The sequence below is a fragment of the Aquarana catesbeiana genome, linkage group LG09, assembly GCF_042186555.1.
Source record: "Aquarana catesbeiana isolate 2022-GZ linkage group LG09, ASM4218655v1, whole genome shotgun sequence".
NCBI classification, from domain to species: Eukaryota; Metazoa; Chordata; class Amphibia; order Anura; family Ranidae; genus Aquarana; species Aquarana catesbeiana.
In genome coordinates, this window is record NC_133332.1 from 242,512,770 (window position 1) to 242,534,520 (window position 21,751).

The window sequence follows — 21,751 nt, forward strand, 5'->3', positions numbered from 1 at the left end:
CTCTACCTCCGACCACAACTGGTTCCCCGTCCGGCTAAACCGTTATAGACAGCATAGCAGCCAGGTGTCCCCGGAATAGGCCACAGGTTTCTGGCCTAGCAGCCCAGGGCAGCATGACACACGTCCACCCAGACAGCTGTCCAGGTGGCACAGAACACCAATCACCTGACTCCACTCAAATAAATAGCCTCTCCCAGCAGGCCAAGGGACTAAAGAAACCCCCTGCCAATTGGCTGAGACACCCCATCTATTCATAACCTGACCTTGCTAAGCCCTTGTCTATCTAATGTCACCAGCATAACGCCACCTAGCGACAGAAGAGAGAAGGTGCAGCAAATACAGAACTAGAGAGGAATCAGTGGATCTACTAACAATTAAACAGAACAACTACTGACTGGCAAACTAAATTTACTAGCAACCCTGCCTAAACACCAGGGTGCTACATACATATAACAGAACCTCATTTTCTACATATGCGTAATCTCATCTTTTATATGTTAATTGGGTAATATATTGCATTTATGAGCCCTAAGATTAACTTTAGTGTTCTGAAATTTTGTATTTCTCAAACTGTTGAGCTAATATCGTGTGACATAAAAAATTGGGACTACCACTATTTTATTTTCTAGGCTGTCTGCTTTCAGAAAATGTATCATGTTTTGGGGGTTTTATGTAAGCGTCAGGCATATGATGATTTTTTTAAACATGTGTGCAAAAAAAAAATATGCAAAAATGGCTTTGGTAGCAAAAAGTGAAGCCCGGAGCAAAAACGAAAAAGGACAGGGCAAAACTGAGATGGCCCCTCCCCAGCGTCCAGTGGAGAGGGTGTGCAAGGAACAAGCTTGAACAAGCATGCCAGAGGTGGACAGACTTTTGGCCCAGCTGCGGGCGGAGGCAGCATCAAGGGAAGCAGAGTGGCTGCAGGAGCAGCTTTCCACTGTACTGGGCGATCAGGCCTCTGGATCAGGTTCAGGGGGGCCGGAGTCCACACGAGCTCGGAGGACTCGGCCTCCAAAGCACTTCTCCCCTGACTCCTCCCCCAGAGCTCGGCATCACACCGGGAATCCCGAACGGGCCTCACGGCTGGTGAGACCCTTCCTAGGCAGCCTGGTAAGTCCAATTTTGTTTCTTCATGTTATGTAGGGTCTGAGGGGGAAGAGGATGTGGGTGTAAGGGGCGGGCCAAGGTCCCATAGGGAGTTATCGGGCACAGGTCAGAGTTGCCCGCGGGGTCTTCCCCGGCTAGTTCAGTCCGTGGTCACGCCTGTGCCGGATCAGATGGAGGGTTGCAGGGGTTCCTTGTGGGTTTGAAGGAACTGGTCAAGAGATTTGAACCTGGGACGAGCATACAAGTCGCTCCATTGGCGGCCTGGGTCCCGCCTGCGGGGGGGCGGCAGCGACGGGGCTCCCGGGCCCGGAATTGCCCCCCCCACTGTGGCGGCAGTGCCCGCCGTAATGGAGATCGCAGCGACGGGACAGGCTGCAGCGACGGGTAAGTCGGCGTCAGGGGACAAGGCTGAGACAGAGGACTCAGACCCCTAACAAACAAGATACCTTTAGGCTTGCCGACTCGGCAAAATGCGAAGTTTATGTGTGTTTTGAGGGGCCCCTGGGCACGCACCTGAAACCAGAGGTACGGGAAAAAATTTGGAAAGGTGAGTATGTGGAAATATTCTCGCTGCTACCACTGGAAAATTCAATCTGGATAGTGTTAAGCCAGAGGAGAACAAGAAGGAGGATAAGGAAAAAAGATAGTACAGACTCGTGGACTTTCCCTAATTGGCTACAGGCTTTTGCCATTATGGCGAGTGTGATTGAAGAGAAGAATCCGTAACACTGTTCTGCGCTCTTCTGTTATCTGGACGTCGCGGGGAGGCTTACAGAGTCTACATGGTTGAGGTATGACGAACAGTTCCGGCAGCGATCCACCCGTCCTTGAGGTGGGACCACAAGGACATTAGTTTGTGGATGTGACTTATGATCTTGGTGGCTCATCTACCCCCAGGCAATCGGCCACAAAAAAGAGGGCGGTCTGTTGGCAGTATAATGAAGGTTCCTGCAAGTTTGGGGGGCTTGCCGATACAAGCACGAGTGCACCGGCTGCGAAGGTGCCCACCCCTTGTCCCACTGCTTCAAGCGGGGGGAAGGGTCGTGCCGGTGAGCCTGCTAACAGAAGGGATGAAGCCAGTGAAGGTGAAAAGGATGCAGCCTTTCCTCGATAGATATCCGGATAGGGAGGTGGTGCGGTTGTTGGGCTCAGGTTTCTCCGAGGGATTTCGCATACGTTGTATACTGGACACGGCTCCACCAGTGTCCCGAAACTTGCGCTCGGCCTTGCAATATTCAGAAGTGGTTTCTGAGAAACTGCGTAAGGAAGTTGCGTTGGGCCGCATGGATGGCCCTTTCCCTTCGTTACCTTTAGTGGATTTGGTTATCTCGCCCTTAGGGGTCATGCCGAAGAAGAAACCCCATCATTTTAGGCTTATTCACCACCTTTCCTTCCCAAAGGGAGGGTCGGTCAATGATGCGATTGGTTTTCTGGGTATGACATTATGGGCAAGGGGCTATGATGGCAAAATCCTATATTGAGTTTGCCTTTAGACTGCTTCCCGTCCATCCAGATAGCTTTCGTTTGCTAGGATGTCATTAGCAAGAGTTCTATGTGGATCTCTGCCTTCCCATGGGCTGTTCTATTTCTTGTGCACTATTTGAGAAGTTCAGCTCCTTTGTGGAGTGGGTGGTTCGAGATGTCTCTGGGGTGATTTCCATCATCCACTACTTGGATGACTTCCTTTGTGTGGGGCCTGCGTCCTCCAAGATCTGTGCGGTGCTGTTGGCTACGTTGGAACACATCCCTGCTCGCTCAGAAAAAAGAGGCATCGACCACCATCCTTAGTTTCCAGGGAATTGTATTGGATTCCGGCGCCATGGAGTGTCGTCTCCGGAAGACAAGCTGGTGGCACTTAAGGAGGAGATTCGGGACTCCTGGGAGTGCGCAAGGTTCAACTTCAGGACCTGCAGTTATTGTTGGGTAAGTTGCATTTCGCGTATCGTATCCTACCGATGGGGAGAGTATTTTGCTGACGGCTGTTGGCAAGTACAGCGGGGGTCAAATCCCCCACTCATTTTGTGCGCCTTGCGAAGGAGCATAGGGAGGATTTGCGAGTATGGCACTCTTTCTTGGAATCTTTTAACGGGCGGGCATTGTGGATGTCTTGGCAGGTTAGTAACTTTAACCTAAAACTTTACACGGATGCAGCTGGCTCGTTTTGGGGCCTTCTTTCAGGGTCGTTGGAGTGCAGGGCCCTGGCCGGATTCGTGGAGAGAAGCAGGTTTTCTCTGTAATTTGGTATTACTGGAATTGTTTCCGTTGGTGCTGGCTGTGGAGCTGTGGGGAGAGTCTTTCCGGGATCTGAAAGTGTGCTTTCACGGGTACAATCTTGGGGTGGTACAGGTCATCAACAAGGTCTCGGCCTTGTCTCCGCCTGTGGTTTGACTGTGTCAACACCTAGTGTTGCGATGTCTGAAGTTAAATGTTTTTATTTATGCTGTTCACCTCCCGGGAATTGAGAACGTCATAGCTGATGCTTTGTCTTGCTTTCAGTGGGACAGGTTCTGGGAGCTGGCGAAGAAAACACAGGGTTCCTTGTCTGGACTGGCTGTAAGCGATGCGATGTTTGCTGCATACAGTAAAGTATGAGACGAATGGTTGTCTTTGTTGCAACAGGCTGAGGTGGAGCAGGAGGGCCAAGAGGTGAGGTTGTTGGTTTTGTACTTTGTCTCGCAGAACCTTGAGGTCGGTGTCGGTGTTGGAGAGAAAATTGGCAGGGTTGGCATTTTTATTCAAATTGCAGGGTTGCCGGGACTTCGCTAAAGATTTTTGGGTATGTCAAGCCCTGAAGGGGTATCGGCGCTCTCAGAAGCGCAGGGACTCTAAGCGCCCTGTTTCGTTTAAGATTCTGTGGAAGGTTTTAGCCCAGTTGGTTCCAAGAGGGTACATGGGGTATGTTGGCTCAGGAGGTCACCTGTGGGGAGGATAGGGTATCCCTGGTTTTGCGCAAGTCCAAAACAGATCAGGTTGGCAGGGCGAGGAAGGTTCAGGTATTTTCGGTGCCCGGTTTGCCCTTATGTCCAGTGGAAGCCGTGAGGTGGTTTCTTGCAGTGCACCCGGATTTGGCTGGGTCCTTTTGTCCAGATTTCAATTCATTTCTGTTTTGCGGAAATGTTTAAGGGCATTGGGTTTGGGGAACAAGGAATTTTCCCTGCATTCTTTCCGAATTGGGGCAGCTACGGAGGCCACTAGATGTGGGTTGGATGAAAAGGTGGTCAAGCGCATTGGTAGGTGGGAATCACGTAAGTTCCAGTTATACAGTCGTCCTCACCTGTTGTCTGATTAAATGGGAGGGGAAGCTTAATGAGCATGTTTTGGGTAGATATGCATGTGTCAGCTTGCCTGTTGGTTGTTATTTGTGTTGTGTTTTTTTTTCTTCTCATTCAGGTGGCGTGCAGGGCCTGGTCTGGATATTGGGCCACTCATGTCTTTTGGGGGGCCAAAAGAGCAGATGTTAGGCCCGATGGGAGGCAATTAGGCATTTCTAGGCAGGAAGCCTGTGTCTGTTGGTTGGGTGTTGGGTTGGGTGATGTCCTGCGGCTCCCCATGGCCTTCCCGGAACTGCTTATTGTGTGGTCCAACATCATTGCTCGGATGACTTTTGCTCGGATGGCGATTGGCTGGATTGGTAGAGCGGCTCAATAAGGCCCGCAAAAAAAGTCAACAGGGATTTAAGCAGATTTTTAGCTAGGCATGGGGGTCTGCTCATCCGGCATTTAGAGCTGGAAGTGGATACTTGGCGATACCTTCGGGGGGACGGAGTACACCTCAATGCGGTGGCTATTGATATGTGGGCTCTGGGGTTGCAGGATAGTATCCAGAGAGCTTTAAGGGTGTGGAGGGGCACTCAGGGGTAAGGTTTTCCCCTTGGGTGCTGTGGCGGGTGTTGGTCTTTGCGGTTGAATGAAGAAATCTCAGATAAGGAAGAGTTCGGGACTCATCGGGCTTCAAGTGAAGCCCAGAGAAAAAAAAAAATAGCGAAGGGCTGGCATGACAAGGGAAACAGTGACAGGCCAAAAATTAGAGCGCTCACCTGATTGGGGACAGCCTGGGGGAGAGGAGGGAACACAGGCAGTTAAAAGGATATAGCCCCTCCCCAGCATCCAGTGGAGAGAGTGTGCAAGGAACAAGCTTCCCACCCATCCTCCCTGTTTTTTGTTTTCTTTAAAAAATATTTTAAAAAATTACCACAGAACGGTTGGGTCTTCAAGATGTCGTGGCAGTTGGCAGGTGTTGATCTTTGCAGGTGAATAAAGAAACCTTGGATAAGGAAGAGCTTGGGACCCATCGGTGGTATGGGTCCCGCTGGTGGTATTCCAGTTAACCGTGGTTTTGCTGGAATTTGGTTAACGGGTGCGCTGCGGTCAGTGGGTTGTCTCTGAGCCAGTATGTCAGCTGGAGGCCTATTATTATATATAAGGTACCGCAGTGCATTATTAAACATATGTTAGTTTGGGGTTCCTGCAAAGACCAACGCGAGTAGTGACTGATGGGTATTTCGGCCAAGAGGCTGCTACGGCCAATTTTACTACAACTATGGTGTGATCTCCATTAATGGGATTTAATGGTACGGGTGGATGGAGTATGGGGTTGGTCGGGCAGTTATGGCGAAGGATGGAACATCTGTTATACAATGGTCAAGGGTGTTAAACTACAAGAATTAAGATACTGCAATGTAAAATTGGCCAGCAATTAGGGATAGTAGGCCGAACTGGTGTATGCCTAACTTTTATTTTATCTATGGGGATAGGGGGTGTGGTGAATGTGAGTGATATAATGTGAGAAAGGTATGTGCACACTGTTCTTATTTTTTTTTCTGTTTTTCAAGTGATGCAATGTTGTGCTGCAAACAAAAAGCACTTCCAAGAACACATGCAGGAAAATTCAATAAATCTTTTGCGACAGTCTTACAACAGTTTTTTGCAATAGGTTTCTTCAAAGGGTCCTTTGCCAGATTCAAAAAGTCCTGCCACTAGTTTTGGTAGGTTTACCGAAACATGTTGCAGATTCAGGTAGTTCTAAATAGCTGTAAAAAATAACAACCTCCAGTTCGTCGACATATTTGCCACCTTTACCCCCTCCCCCTGTCACTGGTTGTTAATGATGTCAACATTTTTGTAGACTCTCTTCATGAATTCCCCTGATAATCAGTAACAAGTGAATGCTCCACTTTAACCGCTTGTGGACTGCCCCACGCACAAATACTGCGGCAGGGCGGCCACTCTTTGCCAGATCACAAGCCTAGTATATAATCTGACACTTCCGGGTCTGCGGTGACCTGCTCCCACTGTGATTGGACACTCAGCAGTGTCTGCTGGGACCTGCCCATCATTCGGGAGACAGGCAGAATGGCGGTCTTCCTATGTAAATAAGGCAGACTGCCGTTCTGTGAGAGGAGAATGTACTGATCCTGTGTTTCTGCTACGTAGGAACGCGGATCTTTACCTTCCTGCTAGTCAAAGCACCCCCCCCCCCCCCACAGTTAGCAAGCACTCCCTAGGAAAATTCAACCCTTTGATCACCCCTGTTGTTAACCCCACTGTATTAGTGTCCCTGGTCCCCAGAAAGTGTCAGTTAGGTGTCCGATTTGTCGGCTGCAATATCACGGTCCCGCTGATCACCGCCATTACTAGTATAAAGAAAAAAGAAAGAAAAATATCCTATAGTTTGTAGACGCTATAACTTTTGCGCAAACCAATCAATATATGCTTATTGGGATTACCAAAATTATGTAGCAGAACACATATTAGCCTAAATTTATGAAGACTTTTTTATTGCATATGTTTTATAGCAGAAAGTAAAAAATATTATGTTTTTTTTTCAAAATTTTGTCTTTTCTTGTACATGTAAAAAATAAAACACAGCGTGGTGATCGGATACCACCAAAAGAAAGCTCAATTTGTGGGAAAAAAAGGACAAACATTTTTTTGTGTACAGTGTTGCACGACCGTGCAATTGTCAGTAGTAACGCAGTGCCGTATCTCAATGGCCTGGTCATGAACGGGGGTAAACCTTCCGGAGCTGAAGTGGTTAAGCACCCCAAACTTAAAAAAGGTCCTATCAACATTAAATAAAAAAAAAAAAAAAACAATATGTTCTGAAGTAAATACCCCCCCCCCCCCCCAAATACCACTGAAACAGAAGGCATTTTTATGTGTGTGTCCTGCCATGATCACTGGAGGTAATTGCTGGCTGTATGAACAGTCAGGAATGGCTGCCACTGCTGACAGCCTGTCATCAGATTCTTGCCATTGACATACACATGGCAGCTAAAAGCGTTATGTTATTGCGCATTTTGGCACGTCAAGCTTGGACACTGGACACGCTGGCAGTGGGTTTTTTTTGCTGCTAGTAAATGCACTGCCTCTAAACGAATATGTGTGCATGGACACATAGGCTAACATGGAGGGGCATTTAGAGGCAGAAAAACAAAACATCAGACATCCCCTAGGATGCTTTCATACTGGTGACGGTAAAACGGTGCCAGTCTTAGTGGTGGTTTACCGTCGATTTAGCGATGGCTAAAAATAAGGGTTAAATGCGTCCGTGTAGCGTCGCTGCTGAAGTGCTTCGGCAGCACTGCCCATTTAGTTCAATGGGCAGGGAAGGATATGTATTACCACCCCAGGAGGATCGACCAAAATTAAATCTCTTCACCAGTTGAGAAGCCACAGGTGCTGGCAATGCATATAGCAAATAAATAAGAAGTAGTTCTGGACAGCCGCACTCCAAATATGCCTTTTATTCAAAAACTACAAACAAAAATACATGATGATTAAGCACTACTGTACATATAGTGTGAAACGCGTTAACTCTTTTGTTCTGCTGTGGCATGTATTTTTGTTTGTAGTTTTTGAATAAAAGGCATATTCGGAGTGCAGCTGTCCAGAACTACTTCTTATCCAGTTCAATGGGCAGGAGCAGTGGAGGAGCGATGTATACACTGCTCCTCCACCGCCCCAAAGATGCTGCTTGCAGAACTTTTTATTAAGGTCCTGCCAGCGCATCGCCTCAATGTGAAAGCACTTGGGCTTTCATACTGGGACTGCAGGGGAGGCGTTTTTCAGGCGCTTTACAGGCACTATTTTTAGCCCAAAAGCACATGAAAAATGCCTCCAGTGTGAAAGGGGTCTTAAAGCAGCGTTTTTAACGCTCAGTGTACATAAAACCTTAAAGGTAAAGAAGCTGCAAACTCATTAAGTCAGCTGCTTATGTTCTTAAAGTGATTGAAAATATATATATTTTTTTAAATACTGTAACAAGTCATGCTTAACTGCCCTGTGCAGTAGTTTTGCACAGAGCAGCCCCGGTCCTCCTGTTCTAGGGTCCCCCACTGGCACTCCTGGCTTCTCCTGCCTTCCGAGTGCCCCCATAGCAAGCCACCTGCTATAGGGGCACTTGTGTAGTCTCGATCCGGAGCCAGGTGCTATGTATCTATTGACAAACAAAGCTTCCCCAACTCCCTCCCCACTGGCTGTGATTGACAGCAGCAAGAGCCAATGGCTCCCACTGCCACCTCCATGTCTAGTGAGGGGCGAGAAAGAGAAGAGCTGCTGCATTAAGATAAAAAGCCTTCTGCCTTTACAATCACTTTAAAGTATAACTAAAAGCAAAACTTTTGTTTTAGTTTTGGATAGAGTGCAGGGGGATTAGAATGCTTGTCAGTTTTTATTGCTGCCTGTGCCCACGTTAGGGAGATTCACCCTCTCTATTTGTCCTGTTTACTATTATCATTGAAAGCAAGAGAAAATCCCAAATTTTGTGTTGTCCCCAGAAAAGTAATAGAGGGGAAATCTTCCAATGAGGACACTAGTTCTTGTGACCTGGGCGTCCCCAAGGAATTCCCCTAATTTGCAATTATTTCCTCTCACTTCCTGTTTGGTTATGGGACAGGAAATGAAGGTAAATCTCCACAATGGGACACAGATGGTGAAAGAAAATCTGACAGGTGTTATAACCCTCCCTTACTCTATCCAAAATGAAAAGAAAAAGTTTTCCCTATAGTTCTACTTTAAGCTTTCCTTACAACAGCTTCCAATTCACCAGCACTGTAGCTGCCCTTTACCCTGAACTCGTCATGCACACAAGGCATTAGCTCATCTCTCTTAGACTCCTTTCCTCCTGGCAGAAAAGTGTTTTGGCAGAAAAAATGCTTGACGCTTGTAAACTCGTGTAAACGCTAGGCGTGTTAATTCATTTTATTGGACAGAATTTATCCTGGCCATTGAAATGGATTAACACGCCTAGCATTTACTCGTGTCAATCGTTTTTTTTGCCAAGACGCTTCTGCTCCTGGATGCACAGGCTGTGTTTTTTTATTCTGCCTCAAAACGCCTATGCGTTTAGAGGCAGAGAAAAAAGAAACGCCAGACACCCCTAACAGCATCTTAAAAATGTCCAGTGTGCATGAGGCCTTATAGTGAGTGCCCTTTTATTGGTCCTTCTAAGCCTGCTAGTTCAAAGGCCATGTGCCATGCAATATGGCTCTCCTGGGTGAATCTTCACATAAATTCACTGAGACCGCAAATCTCAAAGCCACAGGATTCATCTTGAACCCATGGTGGTGGGAAATCTGAACCTCATCCTTAGTGCCACTGGGATTTTTGGCCATGGCAAGAGACTGGTGTTTCTAATGGACGTGTTTTATTGTGACACCTCAACATGTCACAGCAGCAACTTTTGCTGACTTTACCTGACATCCTACAGCTTCAATATACCATATATACTCGAGTACAAGTCGACCCAAATATAAGCTAAGGCACCTAATTTTACCACAAAAAACTGGGAAAACTTATTGACTCGTGCATAAGCCTAGGGTGAGAAATGCGCAGTTACTGTAAGTGGAAAAGAGGGTCAACAATGCCCATTTGCAGCCTCACTGTGCCCATTTGCAGCCACAGGTCCCCCAAACTTCAAACTCGATAGTTAAGGGTTCCTAGATGCCCCCTAGCTGCAGCCAAAATTTTGGGTCTCTGGACCTAAAAGGTCCTGAAATGACATTGCTGCAGATGCGAACACAGTTAACCGACTTTGGGGCCCCGTATCTCGGGGCCACTTGGTACTAGGAACCCCAAATTTAGTGTGCAAATCCAGTGGAAATAGCACTACAACATATCCAAAGTTGTGGTTCCTAGAACCAAGTAGTCCCGAGATACGGGGCCCCAAAGTTGGTTCGGAAAATTCAAGCACTTTTCTGCAGCAGTAAATTTTCTGAACCAAATTTGGGGCCCCGTATCTCGGGGGCATTTGGTGCTAGGAACCCCAGCTTTGGATATGTTGTACTGCTAGTTCCACTGGGTTTGCACACCAGATTTGGGGTTCCTAGCACCTAGTGGCCCCGAGATACTGGGCCCCAAATTCGGTTCGGAAAATGTCATTTTCTGCTGTAGAAAAGTGCTTGACTCGAGTATAAGCCGAGGGGGGGCATTTTCAGCACAAAAAAATGTGCTGAACAACTCGTCTTATACTCGAGTATATACGGTAAGGTCTGGGTAGGGTGGAAGTCTCTATAGAATGCCCAGCAGCTGTTACTGACTTCATGTTCCTTTATGATCAATATATGAATAGGGTAGCATCTTCCTCACCCCCTACCATATGTTATCAGTACTAGCTGGGGGGGGCAAACGTTCCCTTTTCCAGTCCTTCCCTGCTCCACCCAGCCTTTATAAGGGGGCTCAGTGTTGCTGATGATAAGTCTCCATTAGAGGGGTTGTAAGGTTCTCTTTAAAACTGAGATTTGAGTTTCAGGTTAATTGTTTCTTTAAATCGCTAATCTCGCAAATACTCTCCCTGAGACGAGTGAGCGTCATACACCTCTCATCACTGGTTTAACTGGACATCTGGGGACTTACCTAAAAGGGTGAAGGGATTAGGTGATCAGGTTCCTTGGAATCTCCCTTATTAAAGCAGAACGTATTCAGAGGTTTTCTCAATGCCAGTCCAAAAAGCATGATTGTTAGGCTACGTATACATGTTCAGCTAGGGGGAGGTAAAACAAAGCAGTTGAGCTGCTTGTTCAAATGCACAGGAAATGCATATGAAACACAGCAAGAACGTGGTAAAAACACATATGAGCTTTTAGCGCGATTTTGCTACAGAGCAGTGTGAAAGGGCCCTTAGAAAGGAACAGCAAGGCAAAAATTGTTTTGCATTAGGTAGCCCATAAATGAGGCATGTTTTTTGTTCAACCATTGGGTTGAATAAAAAAAAAAGACTTGATTCACGCATTAAATGTGGATGGGGGAATCCTCCCTGCTGAGCAGTGGCGGCCCATCCATAGGGGGCGCACGGGCGCCGCCCCCCCCCCCCCCCCCCTCCAGGCAGTCACAGGAAAAAATAAATAAATAAAAATAAATAAATAATTTTTAAAACTGGCCCTTTAAAAAAAAATACAAAAAAAGGTCCTTAAGTGAGTGGGACACAGGCTGTATTTAATGGGACACAGGCTGCATTTTATGTGACACAGGCTGCATGTAATGGGACACAGGCTGCATTTAATGGGACACAGGCTGCATTTAATGGGACACAGGCTGCATTTAATGGGACACAGGCTGTATTTTATGTGACACAGGCTGCATTTTATGTGACACAGGCTGCTTTTAATGGGACATAGGCTGTATTTTATGTGACACAGGCTGCATGTAAGGAGGGACTTCGTTGGGGGCACCTGATGTAAGGACAGACTCCGCTGGGGACACATGATGGCATCTAGTGGCAGGCAACGTGGCTAGTGACACACTCAGGGCTCCTACTGATTCTGCATTATGGTGAGTTGAATGATTTCATTTTATATTACAATGTAATAATAGTAATGTGACACGGGCTGCATGCAATGGGACACAGGCTGCATGTAATGGGACACAGGCTGCATTTAATGGGACACAGGCTGCATGTAATGGGACACAGGCTGCATGTAATGGGACACAGGCTGCATTTAATGGGACACAGGCTGCATGTAATGGGACACAGGCTGCATGTAATGGGACACAGGCTGCATTTAATGGGACACAAGCTGCATGTAATATGACACAGGCTGCATGTAATGGGACACAGGCTGCATGTAATGGGACACAGGCTGTATTTTATGTGACACAGGCTGCATGTAATGGGACACAGCCAGGCTGTATTTTATGTGACACAGGCTGCATGTAATTGGACACAGACTGCATTTAATGGGACACAGGCTGCATTTTATGTGACACAGGCTGCATATAATGGAACACAGGCTGCATTTTATGTGACACAGGCTGCATATAATGGAACACAGGCTGCATTTTATGTGACACAGGCTGCATATAATGGAACACAGGCTGCATTTTATGTGACACAGGTTGCTTGTAATGGAACACGGGCTGTATTTTACGTGACACAGGCTGCATGTACTGTGATACAGGCTGCATGTAATGGGACACAGGCTGCATTTTATGTGACAGAGGCTGCATGTAATGGGACACAGGCTGCATTTTATGTGACACAGGCTGCATGTAATGGGACACAGGCTGTATTTTATGGGACACAGGCTGCAGTTAATGTGACACAGGCTGCATTTAATGGGACACAGGCTGCATTTAATGGGACACAGGCTGTATTTTATGTGACACAGGCTGCATTTAATGGGACACAGGCTGCATTTAATGGGACACAGGCTGTATTTTATGTGACACAGGCTGCATTTTATGTGACACAGGCTGCTTTTAATGGGACATAGGCTGTATTTTATGTGACACAGGCTGCATGTAAGGAGGGACTTCGCTGGGGGCACCTGATGTAAGGACAGACTCCGCTGGGGACACATGATGGCATCTGGTGGCAGGCGACGTGGCTAGTGACACGCTCAGGGCTCCCACTGATTCTGCATTATGGTGAGTTGAATGATTTCATTTTATATTACAATGTAATAATAGTAATGTGACACGGGCTGCATGCAATGGGACACAGGCTGCATGTAATGGGACACAGGCTGCATTTAATGGGACACAGGCTGCATGTAATATGACACAGGCTGCATGTAATGGGACACAGGCTGCATGTAATGGGACACAGGCTGCATGTAATGAGACGCAGGCTGCATTTTATGGGACACAGGCTGTATTTTATGTGACACAGGCTGTATTTTATGTGACACAGGCTGCATGTAATTGGACACAGACTGCATTTAATGGGACACAGGCTGCATTTTATGTGACACAGGCTGCATATAATGGAACACAGGCTGCATTTTATGTGACACAGGTTGCTTGTAATGGAACACAGGCTGTATTTTACGTGACACAGGCTGCATGTAATGGGACACAGGCTGCATTTTATGTGACACAGGCTGCACTTTATGTGACACAGTCTGCATTTAATGGGACACAGGCTGTATTTTATGTGACACAGGCTGCTTTTAATGGGACATAGGCTGTATTCTATGTGACACAGGCTGCATGTAAGGAGGGACTTTGTTGGGGGCACCTGATGTAAGGACGCTATTAACGGGCGCTATTAACCCCTTCATCGGCCTCTAGCTGGGGTTAAAAGGGCCCCACTAGTGGGCGAAAAGTGCTGCTAAAACAACGGTAAAGCGCCAATGCCCCCCTGCCCCGGTGTGAAGTGCCCTAAAAGTGGTTGGAAACCTTTATGCCGCGTACACACGGTTGGACTGGTCAACGGGATAACCTACGTCGGCATTTCCAGCAGAAAGATTTCGAATATGTTCTCTATCTAAGTCCATCGGAAATTCCGACAAAAAAAGTCCGATGGGGTATACACACGGTCGGAATATCCGACCAAGAGCTCCCATCTGACTTTTTCTGTCGGAAATTCCGACCGTGTATACTGGGCATAACAAACCACTTTTCACTACAGGTAAGCCTATAATAAGGCTTACCTGTAGGTACCATGGATATCTCCTAAACCTGCACAGTTTAGGAGATATCCACTGTATCAGTATGTGCTGACGTCATCGGCACATGCGCACTAAAGAAACGGCTTGTTCGTGCCGTTGATTCAGCTGATGTGCCGTGCGGGAGTGACGTCAAAATCACAGCGCCAGAGCCCGCAAACCCAGAAGTAACATTCCGGAGACTTGTCATTGGCCACAGCGGGGTATGGGGACCGCTGCACCAGCTTCGATCTAAGGTAAGTATTTCATAATGAGCTATGTTGGATAGCCACATGATTTAATATCTTACTTCTGGTATTTAATTTCCTGGTTGACATAGCCAGGTAGACTCAGTTGGAATGAAACACATCAAAGCTTTGTGATCAGAGGAACAATGGCTTGGCTCAAGCCCACCTGCTGTGATATGTGTGATTGCAAGCTTCAAAGAGCTGTGGAGACTTGACACAGGGCTAATGGAGCTGCCCCTAGTAGACAATACAGCATGCTTCCTGGAGAATGGGCAGACATTTGAAGGAATACCTCTTGGCAATTGTATGGAAGGCAAATGGGGGTGGCTACGAGTAGGCGTGTATGTTTGAATGAAAGGAGCACACAGGGAATTGTTCTTTTTCTTTCTTGCTGCAACACCTCACGATGAGGTTGTCTTTCTGCCATCTTGGGACTTTGCTTTGACTGAGGGCTTGGGCCTAAATTCCATGTGGCCCAGATCCCTTTTATCATCCAGAACCAGCAGATGAAACCATGTGTGTTAAGTATCTTTGATATTTCATTGTTGTTATATGTTCTGTATATATACTGTTCTGTGTAGTGTGTGATGTTAGTACATTCCTATTTTCTTGGGAAATAACTAAGATACTGTTTTTACTAGCAGCACCGTGTTTTTGGTTTCATAGCTAACCTGGTATTATTGTGATATTAAGAGTAACATATGCTCAGAGTTTTAATAGACTAAGTAACGATAGAAATTAGACAATTATTAATTATCAGTTATAATATTAATTATTATATCCATTACATCAGCTAGTATGTGATGCATACTAACTCATTATGCCTTTATCTTGCAGGTTGTTTTTTTTTTTTTAAGGGGGGGGTTTCGATGGGTTTACAACCACTTTAAAGGAAACCTATGGAAATCTCTGGTCACAGCATACACTTTCATTTTATAACATCAGCATTGTAATAACAAAACAAACAGTTATTTTCAACAGACCAATATAAGATTACTTGAAAAATCTCCTTTCATGTTGTGAGTTCTGCTTGTCTGCTGGCCGTCTCTTTCCACAACTTCCTGGATTCCCTGCATGCTTTGTAGCTTCTCCTCTGCCGTTTACTTTCCATTTCTAAGGACTACATATCCCATGGTACCTTGCTTCCTGCAAGCAGTGCTTCCTATACTGACTCCACCTCCTGAAACTCCTCCTCTCAGCACCTCTGTAGTTCAGAAGGCAGGCTCTGTGACACAGCAGTGCCTACTCACAGGGCATAGTGACTAGGTGTTACAGAATTCATAGAAGTAAATGTGTGGGGATCTTCACAAAGTAAGTTTACAAACTTCAAGATTCAAGGTTCAGAGTAATAGGAGTAGACTAGAAATAATTGAAAAATAATGTGGAAAGTAATATATGATCTAACATTTGGACCATAGATATTCTTTAATTTTCTAATTGATTATTTTAAGCAGGTCAACCACCTGACCTCCGGAAGATATACCCTCCTTCATGACCAGGTAATCTTTTGTTTTTTGGCACTGCTTTACCTTAACTGACAATTGCGTGGTCATGGTACGCTGTACATAACTTACATTTATGTTGTTTTTTCCCCACAAATAGAGCTGTCTTTTGCTGGTATTTTATCACCACCGGGTGTTTTATTTTTTGCGCTATGAACAAAAAAAGACTGAAAATTTACAAAAAAAAAAAAAACAAAACAATATTTTTAAGTTTCAGCTATAAAACATATCCATTAAAAAAAAAAGTCTTCATAAATTTAGGCCAATATGTATTCTGCTACATATTTTTGGTAAAAAAAAAAATCCCAATAAGCGTATATTGATTGATTTGCACAAAAGTTATAGCGTCTACAGACTATGGGATATATACTGGAATTTGTATTTATTTTTTATACTAGTATTGGGGGCGATTAGAGACTTATAGCGGGACTGTGATATTGCGGCGGACAATCTGACACAAACTGATACTTTTGACACTTCATGGGAACCAGGGGCACTATTACAGTGATTAAAGTGTAAATCCAGGTCAAAACTAACTCTAAACCTGCTCTCTGTCACTTTCTAAACCTAATCTATCTAACCCTGTAAAGCAAAAATCAAGTACTTACTTATTCTGCAGCCGATCCAGTCTGGTTTCCAGCAGTGGAAGCTGTGTGCAGGAGAGGAACGACAACAGCTGTGAAATGGCTGGGAAGTGACATCGCTCCTAGACTTACTATGGGGTTTCCGTTGTCGGCTGCCTCTTCTGCACCCGCCTCCACACACTAAAGCTGCTGCTGACAGCTGATGCTGGGACTGGACCATATCGGCTGCAGAATAGGTAAGTACAGTGATTTTTCTTTACAGGGTTAGATAGATTAGGTTTAGAATGTGGCAGAGAGCAGGTTTAGCATTAGTTAGGTTTTGCCTGGACTTACACTTCAAAATATGCACTGTCCCTGTACTAATGACACTGGCTGTGAAGGGGTTAAACATCTAGGGTGCTCAAAGGGTTAACTGTGTGCCTAACCAGTGTTTTTGTGTGTACTGTGTGATGCTTTCACTAAAAGATTTGCTGGATTTTATTCCCTGCTTTGCACAGAAACAAACTTCAGCACATCCCCACTGACAGGACGGAGCTCTGCATTGTTTACATATGCAGGACTCCATCCAGTCTGTCTCCTCACCAATCAGCAGGTGCTGGTGGTCATCTATTGGCTGGCACCCATTGATCGGCTTCTGCTGTGACTTCCCTTACCAGGAAGTGCAGAATCAGATATATATATATATATATATATCTGATTCTGCAAGGAGCTGCACCCTGTAGCAGTAAAGCTACAATAGGGCAGTCAGCAACTGGTTAATAAATAGGACACTAAAGGCAACTTCTATTCAAAATTATTTGGAATGTGCAATAAGGGGATGGAGGGACAGGTGGGTTTATAAGTGCATTAAAGGAGAAGTGTGGGAATATAAAAAATAAACATACATACAGTATTTTCCTACCTGCTGTAGCACTGGGCTGATGCTGCAGCTGTCCACCGCTGGCTCTAAGCTCGAGAACTGAGTGTTGACGTGACCAGTGATACCTTAGTTCTTGGGTCTGCTATGAGAAAAGAGTGATGATTGTCAGTCACCGCTTTCTGCTCTGCCCTTCCAGTGCTCTCTGGAGCACTAAGCAGGAGCGAGGGTGGCTGAAAGGCATCTGGGTGGATCCTGACATTATTGTTGGGATCCCTCTGGAGTCCGGACCAGCTCTGTGACATCAGTCATAAAATATCTAATAGAGTAACCGCGCTTGTGGAAAAAATACTATACAATAATGAAGAAGCTGCTAGCACACTATAAGATATTCTTCACAGCCCAAAATAATAAATACACAATGTGCTGTGCTATTAGAAATATATGTAAATGAAAAATAATAAAAAAAATACATGTTATCCAAATTAAAAAGTGCAATGTCCCCAAAAAAATCTCTGATTTTTTGAAATATAACGCCTCTTTGCAGTGCTCCACCACCAAGTTGAGAGTTAAAGTGCTGCAGCTCCCCCCCCACCCCTCCTGTGACCCAGCAATCTAAAGCCCGGTGTTGACTGATGTCACAGAAAAAAGTGCAATGTCCCATACAAAGTCTTTGTAAGATTGTTTGAAATATAACACCTCTTCACAGTGCTCCACCACTAAGTTGAGACTTAAAATCTGCTTACCAGACTTGAATGACTCTCATGAGTGAAAAACATCCAAACATAATCCATATGGGCCACTGGTGCTCCATAGATGTCACACTTCAAAGGTAAGATCGCTCCACATCTAGGGATTCCTCCTCAACACCCAAAAAATAAAGATGTGCCACGGAAGATGTCATCTATGATGAAATGCGTCAGGTGGAGCCTTCTGTGACCTCTGCAAACCGGTCATTTTATGAGTTTCATGTGGGATTTGGATGTTTTTATGCACCAGTTTAAGTGCACCACTAGCTTTTCTTTAATAAAAATTTACAGTTTTAGCACTATGTGAAGCATCTGATCTTCTCTTCCTGGGTACTTACTTGCACACACGGATATCTTGTTTGGTGGGTGTTGTGGAGAAATCCCTTGAAGGAGAACAATCTTACCTTTGAAGTGTGACATCTAAGGAGCACCGATGGCCGGTCCTTTCAGGACGCCGTACGCATGGACTCCTATGGCGGGGCAGGAGGGGGTGGTACTTTTTGAAGCACCTGATTAGAGCCAGAGGCTCTAATAGGCTTCAAAATAGGGTGGGCTCTCTGTGCTCTGATCCCACCTAATTGTGTGACGATAGCGAATTCATTTTCACTATTTTCACACTGACCTTCCTTCCCGCCAATCTGGAGGCAGGGCGTCAGACCTGTTTCCTGATTGGCCAAAGCGCCAGGCCACCCTATTGGATGCCTGGCACTTAGGAAGAGGAGCAGAGGAGACATATGCTGGAACAGAGCCACAAGCCCCGTGATGGGGTGCTGTTAGGGCCGTGAGCTCCAAGGGGGGGTGCCGCTGTCAGATCCCAGAGACGGGTTGCAAGTGTGCAGTCAGAGCCGCGAGTCCCACGAGTGGGGGGTCGGTGGGCACAGTGGCTACATATGATGGGCACAGTGACTGTATTTGGTGGGCACAGTGGCTGCACATGCTGGGCACAGTGGCTGTATTTGGTGGGCACAGTGGCTGCATATGCTGGGCACAGTGGCTGCATATGAGGAGCACAGTGACTGTACTTGGTGGGCACAGTGGCTGCACATGATGAGCACAGTGGCTGTATTTGGTGGGCACAGTGGCTGCACATGATGGGCACAATGGCTGTATTTGGGCACATCTTTTTTATGGGGGTCGAAGAACCCCGGGTATAAATGAAGTACCCTGATGCGCCCTTGTGAACAGGGAAGCTTAGCTTTTCCAGATTTATATAAATAAGTCAGATAAAGTCTGGGCAAAGTGGTTGGACAAATCGTACATGGCATCTATTGTAGATGGGGGTAATGAATCATAATCTGGGTGTTTCCTTATAGGGGATGCCTGGGGCTATTGGTGATAGAAGGGACTAATGTTAATCTTAATTTTGGATTGTTAGTTGCTATGCAATGAGATGGGATCTTGATATTCTACTAATATATTTCAGGTTCAATGTGTATGATGTTTTATCTTGTTTTGTTTTATTTGTTTGTCTAAGAAATTAAATAAAAAGATTTATTTAAAAAAAAAAAAAAAAGGTTCCTGATAGTCAGCCCACGGTCAAGTATATTACTAGATTCTCTTCTCACCATCTTGAATTGAGACATATCATGGGTAACCATGGGTATTTATTACAAGAGGACCCAATTTTGAGAAAATATGTTGGACCACGCCCAGAGATGGTCTTCAGACGAGCCAAATCACTCCGTGATAGACTCGTCTGCAGTCATTATTCTGGTGACTCCAAATCTTCCAAACCCCCAAAAGGCATTTATAGATGTAGGAAATGCACATTTTGTCCCTGGATTAATATAGTCAAAATATTTATGCTTCCTAATGGAGAGGTATTTGTCCCTAACTTCCATGCCAACTGTGAAACACAGGGCATAGTCTATCTTATGCTTTGCAAGTGCGGAGCCTTTTACGTGAGGAGAGGGCCAGACAATTGAGACAAAGGATTAATGATCACGTGTACTATTCAGCAAATGGAAAAATGCTCACTCCGGTGAGCTGACATTTGGACCTATACCACAGATTTGACACGTCTCATTTATTGTTCTGGCCATCATCCCCAAATGCCCAAGAGGAGAAGCATGGGATAGACTAATTCTACAAAAGGAGACTCTATGGATCGAGTACCGTGCCGCTACATATGCTCCAGGAATCAACGAAACTCAATCTTATAAGCCATTTCTATAATCACACCTGTAATGCTGGGTTGATGTACCTCTTCATTGGAGCACTATCTGTTTTTGATAGTTAGATTTAAAGGGGTTGTAAAGTTAATTTTTTTTATTTTTAAATAACAAACATGTTATACTTACCTTCACTGTGCAGCTCGTGGCCCCGAACCTGGTCTTCTGGGGTCCCTCGGCGGCTGTTTCAGCTCCTCCCCGCAAGCATTTACCACCTTAATGCGAGCTCCCTCGCACGGTGGTGAGTGCTTGCGGGCGCGCTCCCGTGATACAGCCGGCGGCTATAGCGGCTCGCTGTATCACTCGGCCCCGCCCCCCGGCGCGCCGCGTCATCGGATGTGATTGACAGCAGCGCGAGCCAATGACTGCGCTGCTTTCAATCCATCGACTGCAGCCAATCAGCGACCAGGCTGAGCTGCAATGAAGATGACGAGGACGAGCAGCGAAGATTCGAGGCGTCAGGTAAGTAAAACGGGGGGCCTGGGGGCGGCGGTACTGTCAAAAGTTTTTTCACCTTAATGCATAGAATGCATTAAGGTGAAAAAATTTTTACCTTTACAACCCCTTTAATCTGTCTTTAATAGCCAGTTTTAGTTTAATTACAATTAATGGATGATCGGGTTGGTACTGTTTCCTTGAGAAGTCTCTCTTTCCTTCTCTTATTCTGGTATGTTTAAACAGCTATGTCTGTATTTGTTTTGTTATATGTATGCTGATAATCCAGATGTGTTTCTGGATGTCCCTGTGCAGTGGTTAGTCTCATTTGCTTGGCCTCGTTCTTCTAATGTACTCCCTGTAGTCTCATTGATTCATTACTATAAAGATGTATTCATCTGTGTTGTCTCTACTTTACTAATGGACAATATGCTTTTCCTATATGCAATACCAAGTGTATACAGTCAGGTCCATAAATATTGGAACATCAACACAATTCTAATCTTTTTGGCTCTATACACCACCACAATGGATTTGAAATGAAACAAACAAGATGTGCTTTAACTGCAGACTTTCAGCTTTAATTTGAGGGTATTTACATCCAAATCAGGTGAACGGAGTAGGAATTACAACAGTTTGTATATGTGCCTCCCACTTTTTAAGGGACCAAAAGTAATGGGACAGATTAACAATCATCCATCAAACTTTCACTTTTTAATAGTTGGTTGCAAATCCTTTGCATTCAATTACAGCCTGAAGTCTGGAATGCATAGACATCACCAGACGCTGGGTTTCATCCCTGGTGATGCTCTACCAGGCCTCTATTGCAACTGTCTTCAGTTCCTGCTTGTTCTTGGGGCATTTTCCCTTCAGTTTTGTCTTCAGCAAGTGAAATGCATGCTCAATCGGATTCAGGTCAGGTGATTGACTTGGCCATTGCATAACATTCCACTTCTTTCCCTTAAAAAACTCTTTGGTTGCTTTCGCAGTATGCTTCTGGTCATTGTCCATCTGCACTGTGAAGCGCCGTCCAATGAGTTCTGAAGCATTTTTACTGAATATGAGCAGATAATATTGCCCGAAACACTTCAGAATTCATCCTGCTGCTTTTGTCAGCAGTCACATTATCAATAAATACAAGAGAACCAGTTCCATTGGCAGCCATACATGCCCATGCCATGACACTACCACCACCATGCTTCACTGATGAGGTGGTATGCTTTGGATCATAAGC

General features: G+C 45.5%; 1 protein-coding gene across 2 annotated transcripts in view; it reads right to left on the minus strand.

Moving 5' to 3' along the window:
- Positions 1-21,751, minus strand: part of RNF224 (ring finger protein 224) — a 69,153-nt gene that overhangs the window by 20,658 nt on the left and 26,744 nt on the right. The window lies entirely within an intron of this gene.